Source organism: Takifugu rubripes, chromosome 10 (assembly GCF_901000725.2).
Source record: "Takifugu rubripes chromosome 10, fTakRub1.2, whole genome shotgun sequence".
Taxonomy (NCBI): Eukaryota; Metazoa; Chordata; class Actinopteri; order Tetraodontiformes; family Tetraodontidae; genus Takifugu; species Takifugu rubripes.
In genome coordinates this window covers 142,962-150,122 of record NC_042294.1, presented here as the reverse complement: position 1 = coordinate 150,122, position 7,161 = coordinate 142,962, and positions in this window count along the sequence as shown.

The window sequence follows — 7,161 nt, the reverse complement described above, 5'->3', positions numbered from 1 at the left end:
GTTGGAGTAGCGCTATACTAAGAAGAGATGAAATTTGGTTCAGAATTTCATATTTCAAGAAATAATTGTAATAATTTGAATTCAACATGTGAACGAATCAGCGCATTTTAGTCCACCCTTAAACTCAAACTTCCGACATCTCCTTTTGGATATGACTTGTGGTCATCGTTGTGTAATCCAATTCATTAAAACTCCCTCATGTACAGGCAGGAAATAGACTTACAATCTCAGAATGACTAGTTTAGCCAAAATTTGAGCTCAGTAAATCAATTAGTTGCCAAATTTGACAGATTGTGAAAACACCTCTTTGATTACTTTTTACACTCCTCCAGCAGTGGCAGATAAATGCTGTTGGCTGTATAGGCAGTAGCAGATGCAGTTTGAACATAAGGCATTGGAAGAACTTGTCAATCATTCACACAAAACATACAAAAATTGGGGTTAAATGAATGACTAAAGCAGTTTTCAGCAAGATACTAAATCCATGGTAACAAATGTGAATGTGTCTTTCCTATTTGTTAATGTATAAAACAGACATGTATCGTCAGGACAGCCAGCGGAAAAAAACACATTCATTATTCTGTTCTTCTCAATAGCAATACAGTTGCTTGCTGTGAGTGGGTCTGCAGCAGGTTCTATTCATATAAATACATTCTCATCACCCTCAGTTATTTTGGAATTTTGTTTTGATAGCAAGGCCTGTGCAGACATTCTGGAATTCTGTGGTTTTGGTTGGTTTCAACATTCCAACTATGTGCTTGTCTTAAATTGCAGACTGGATGGCTAGTTTTTAGAGGTGCTTTCAGATAATATATGTTCTGTAGCTGGCTAAAGTCAGCATTAATGTCCTCTTTGTGGCTTATTAGTGGCTCCATGCTCTCTGTGTGTCTCCAGCTGTGAGGTTTCAGACTCCATGTCAGTGGTCCAGCTCATCCTCACCCCCCTGCTGGATTTACTAAGTTGGAGGAGGTGAAGTGGGGCTTGATAGGTAAAATGGGTGCCTGGTACTAGTCCTCCTCCCAGTACAAAGATCTTCAGCTTTTAGGCAGTTTAGCTCAAAAAGAAATGTTTAACCTACTTTTTTCAACCTCCATCCTCCTTTGTTTATGCAATAACAGTGGTTGAAATACATTTTAAGAACACATTAAAATAACATTTCATTATTGCCTGTATTTTACAGTTATATGCAAGATTTCTTTGTTTTGCCCACTGACTATTAAAAGTGGAACCTATTACACAGGTTTATGACTTCCTGGTTGTCTGCAGTAGGTCTTTAGAAAACACTAACTCATTAAAAGGCATGCTTAAAACTCTATTTGTACACCCATATTTTCTGCACCTGTAAGCCTTCCACCACAGCTGAGAATATATGTATTTGCCTGCCAAATGTTATTAAGAAGAGTGAGTGGTGTGATGACTGACCTGTAAAAACAGTGCAACATGAAGCAACAAATTGAAACTTTCTCTTCCAAAAAACTCAGTTGCAAAGATAACCCAAGAACAGAATGTACTGACTCATTAAAATAACAGACTGTTTGCTGAGTGGAATGAGTGGAAGAGCAAGTAGCAGTGCAAAAAAAATGTGGACTTTTTATTATCAAAATGACTTAAGTGATGAAACAGTACTGCCATCACAGTAGAACACAAAACATCAGGGACTGCCTGCTGTTTAGGATTATTTTTATCAGTTCTTAGTGCTTTCTTCTGTCCACCTATCTTCCCTGCCTCTTTCTCCTCCTGTCTCCTCCCTTCCTCCCTTCTCCTCCTGTCTCCTCCCTTCCTTCCTGAACCTTAATTACCTTCATGTGTCTCACCTGCATCTAATTTTCCCTAGTCCTTTGCATGGATTCCACCTCTCCTTCTCTCTCCTGTGGATGGCTGTCTTTTGTAAAAGTGTCCAACTTTAGCCCTCCTGTTCATGTTTTTGTGTGCGTGATGAATATTGCTTGGAATATTGACCTGAATCTCTTTCTGTGCTGATTTAAATTTGTTTGCTGAATTGGACAGTTTACTTGTAAAAACCCTGTTAAATGAATTAATAAAACTTTCCCACTGGTGCCTTGTCTTCCACATTGACTAAGTGCTTCTGACAGCCATTTCATCGGTTGTTGAGAAGTGGTGCACTTTGTAATAAAAGTAAAATTAAAAAAAAGGAAAAAACAAACACTCTAAAAATTCTTTAGTCATCATTTTATCATCCTGAAATTACACACTTTCTCTGCATTTTCAGACTGATAATTGGGCTAGCTGTGCTATAATTACTCATAACTTTCTGGATACAGCAGGACATCTACACCATAATCTGTATTTCCCCTTTGGCAGTCTTTGCTTTTCCATGTCTGGATTATTGCAGCTGTCTCACTGTCTGCAGTTCTCTTCTCAGATCCAAGAAGAATTGGGATGGCCTCTGAGTGTGTGTGTGTGTGTGTGTGTGTGTGTGTGTGTGTGTGTGTTTACTCTTGCTACATAGGAAGGATGTTTGTAGAGTTTACCTGTAAATTGAGGACATTTTTGGGAAATTAGGACACTTTAGCTGCTCATTACAACTTCAAAGGCCTGTTTGAAGGGTTCAGACTTGATTTTAGGCTTATGGTTAGAATTTGGCTGATGTTAACATTAAGGGGAAAGCGCCTGTATTTTGACTATCAATGTCCATAAAAAGACAAATGAAAAAAAACACAAATGAAAATGTGATTGTTTACACACAGATGACATAATGCACACTGAGTGGAGTTATGTAATATTTGCTGACAGACTGCGTGCTCCAACACTGACGTCCACATAATTTGTGGCTAAATGACTAAAACATGATATTAAATGAAGGATTGTGTAGCGCACGCCCGTGTAATGGGTAATGTGACTAAGATCAGCATGACATGACATTTACTCCTCTATATCTCATTGGTACGCTCAGAGAGGGTGATAGCCAATAATCAGTTCCGTGCAGGCAATTATAATGTCATCATTGGCATAAGCATTCTTGATACTTACTTACATATTAAATTAGCTGACATTGTCTATATGAAAGCAATGCTGTATGAATCATATCAAACTTGTCTAGAAGAAATCCTGTGTGCTGGCCTCTGAATGCCTCTCTTTCAGGATGTGGTGACATGAAGCAGCAGGAAAGAGGTTTCTCCCTGCTGGACAACCTTGCAGGCTCCTGCAGGAGTGTTCAAACTGGCAGCAGTCAAATGTGAGGCATCTTAACCCTTCTGCTGACCTCAACATTTCATTTATCAATTAATACAGAGGGAGAATGGATGTATTAGTACTTGATTGGTTCCCTTCCTATAAATTAATTAATTACCTCTAGAGAAGCATCTTAAACCAGATTAAATTAAATCTGAGAAAAGAATAAAAGAGGCTGATGCAGTCCACAGCTCATGATTTTATAGTTTAGCTAAATATCCAGTGAAACAACTAATTAACCACGAGGACTGTATTTACGTGAACTGTTTCCTCTCAGAGGACTACCCGAGTTCAAAGAAATTCCATCAGAAAGTGGACCAGAGTGTAGTTAACAGTTAAAAGTTAACAGTTGATTCACAACATTCAAAAGAGAAATTGCTGTAGATTAAAAGTAGCAAAAGAGTACTTGTTTTTCCACATATGAAGTAGCTATGAATTATAATGTATCTTTGCTCTCTCTCACCTTTAACATCAAGCATGCATATCCAACTGCACTGTTCTGTATACCATAAATGTACAAGGTGACTTTCTGATTAATATTTGAAGGGGTTGTGTTGGTGGCTAAACCTAAACATCCTTTTAGCCTTGAGTTAATTAATAGTTTTAGGTCAACGGTCAACAACATAATGGTGTGGAGAGGTGATTTATTTTATTAATTCTATGACAGATTTCAGCTTGTTTGACCCCCCCCATCCCCCCCAGTCTTACGCAATTTCATCACAAACAATCAAACTTAGGTTAGTTGCTAAAACAAGAAGCTGGTAGCATGTTAAGGAGTGACTGTGATCTGGCACAGAAAAAAAAATGCATCTTGTTTTAAGCTCAAACCAATGTACGTCCTGCCCACTCACACTGTTGCCTTATTATTAACCTTTTCTGACCATCTTCTTGTTCTCTTTTGCATATTTGCTTCAGATATGCACTATTCAGAAAGCAGGAGCACATAGTGGCTCCAATTTAAAGTTTTAATGAAGACTGGAGGTAATTAATTCATGAATTTAATTCTTATTCAGTTAGTTTTATGACTCTTGGTTAATTTAATACACTTTTCCTTGATATGGTCCAGGATGGTCAGTGCAGGGTCTACGGACACTCCAGGGTACAACTAAAGGTCATATTCAATGTCTGGACCTGGATCTCTGGTCTGGTGGTTTCTGCTCCGTTGAATAAATAAAGTGAACTTTTTGTGTTTCATGTGCCCCTCTTCAGAATGACCTGTGGGATCTTGTCTCTGGCTTTGATCCCTGGTCCTTAGTGAGTTGGCTGGTGTGTTATCATTGATCGTCTGGCACTCTCACCTAAAATGTGGGAGCTAACCGATGGCCCTTTGCCACATCATTGTTTGTCTTCAGGACGGTTGGCCTCTAATTCTGTCCAACTCTTTGGAGATCAGGGGGAACTCTGCCCATGAACACTCCTGGCTGCCTTCTAACCCTAACCCTAACCCTAACCCTAACCCTTCTAATTAAGTGTCAAACTAATGATGTGATTCTACTAGGTTTGTTTTTTAGGTTGTTTATTAGTTGTCAGCATGCTTATAAAGCTGTATAAGGAATTATAGAAGGTAGAAAAAAAGCTCGGTTGCACAACCAGTACCTTTTTTGGCTCAATCCCAAGAATACATTGATGAAAGGAGCTAGTTGAAGATGAAACATTCAAAAGTAACTCCAAAACAAAATGAACCCAAGTTTGTCTTCACAAATCCAGCTCAAGGTGGATCAAAGTGAGTCCATGGACCAACACAAAGCACATCGCAGGTTCAGAAATGTGGGGCTTTACGTCACCCTCAAGCCCTCTTCCTTACACTTATCTTAGGTTGTAATAATAACCACCAGTTGGGACTCAACTGGCCAGCCCTTCAGTTCAGATCTCTGCTGCATACCATCAGACCTCATATAGATTTGTTTTTTCCACATATGTCCTAAGTTACGGTAGACCAGCTGGATAAAACTTTGCTACTTTACAATGGTGCTGAGTTAGTCTAATCACAGCTGTGTTATGTGTCCTTAAAATGGTATTTGAACAGATTTGGTAACTCTGTTTGTGCAAAACTGAGTAACTGAGATAAGAGCTGCTGTGATGACAAATTGGCCTCAGTCTTTCGCGTGTTTGAAAAGCAATCATCTCAAATTGTGTGACGCACTTTGTTTTTTTTATTGCTTGTTGCAGACAAATACATCATCCCTGACCATAAGTTCATCATCACCTCCCAGCATGGATAGCTGCCTACTGTTGATTCAGTTTGATTATAGGGAGTATGGAGGAATGTAACAGTCAGGTTTGTGTTGAACTCACACTGTGGTGCCGTTGTTTGGGTTCAGGGCAGCTCTGTTAGGTAGATTCATCCCAGACAGCAGTGACCACTGCCTAAAATTATCCCAATTATAGGTCTGGAGTTAGACTCTGATGGGAAATGGACCATTTCAGCCCACAAGGCCCCATAAATGTAGACATTTCAGTGGAGCCAAGTAAGGCACATTCCTTCAGTATGAAAAAGCCTCTGAGTTTGAAATCTGCTCAACAAATGAAAGAGCAAATCATCCAGGTGATGTTAAACAAAATCCATCTGGGAAAGGTTCAACCACTCTTTAATCTTCCTAATGGCCTGGTGTGTTTTCTTTTATTGTCAACATAAATTAAATTGAAATCACAATCGCTAATTCGTCAAGTGAGGACTCAGAGCTGAGCTCCTGGGAGCCCGTTGGGTATAAATGATCAGAGGATGGTGTTTGTCAGACGCTCTGATGGCCTGATAATGTGGGTGGTCATGCCAAGCTTTAAGAGGTGGCCACATTATTGCTACCAACATTGTAGCCTTACAAAGCCCATTAGCTGCTCATCTATTTAAACCTACTTCATAGCAAGTCTTCCCCCAGAGCCTCACTTTACTGCTTGCAATTTAAAACAAGTATGCAAAGATTTATGATCAGATGATCTCATATGATTTCCTGCATATACATTTCAGCTACACAGTCTTTTTAGAGCTGCCTGCCCCGTTTCTGGAATAAATGACACTATCCGTAGATGACTAGAGGTTGATATGAATACTGACCCAAACTGCAGCAGATTTCACCAAAGTTACAAATACTCAAAACCACGAATGACAACATCATCATCCCTGCACCACATTTAGCACAATGCATGGGAGCTGCATATGTTGGGCTCAAGTGAAAACAGACATGGTGTTTGTGGTGTTGGGTAGCCAATGAGGCAGGCAGCAGTAGTGTTACTGATACTGAGTAGAAGGCAGTGGCACCCTGGCCAAAGCAAATTCTATGCTTTTTCCAAGCTAACACAGACAATTCACTTTCTTCTATCGCATTCTCACTATTCTTGCCGGTTTCCTATCCCCAATTTCTCCACACTACAAAAGGTCAATTCATCCAGTGTGCTAATTTCAACATTTCATACAGTCAGACTCATGTACATGAACTACAGCTGTTTTCTTTGACTCAATTACTCATTAGAGATGTTTCCTGCTTATGTGACCACATGGAATTTGCAGCACAGGAAACAATAACCAAGCAATACAAAGTCTGGATTTTGTGCCGACATGATAATTTTTTAATGTGTTACCAGATATGATCAGGTGAAGATGGAAAACAATGTAAATAAGGGTGTATTTGATTTGTGTCAATGCAGCAACAAGATACCAAATAGAATAGAGTTCTCATCACTATGCCCAAAGCTAAGTAATTACATTATTGATCTTGTAACAGTGAATAGAACACACATAGAACACAAAATGCAGGCTAGGCCATGAGTTAAATTAAATTTGAGTGGCCTTTAAAATACTTCCTGCTGTGCAAATGCTCTCTCCTTCCAGCCAGCCACTAGTTTCAGGGAGAATCTGCTGATAGTCAACATCTGTGTCAATATTATGGAACTTTTAAGGTCCTTTGTTCTTTTCAAGACTGTACACCCCGTAACACTGCAGCCCCACAACCACATGGAGGGAAACTAGGCAAA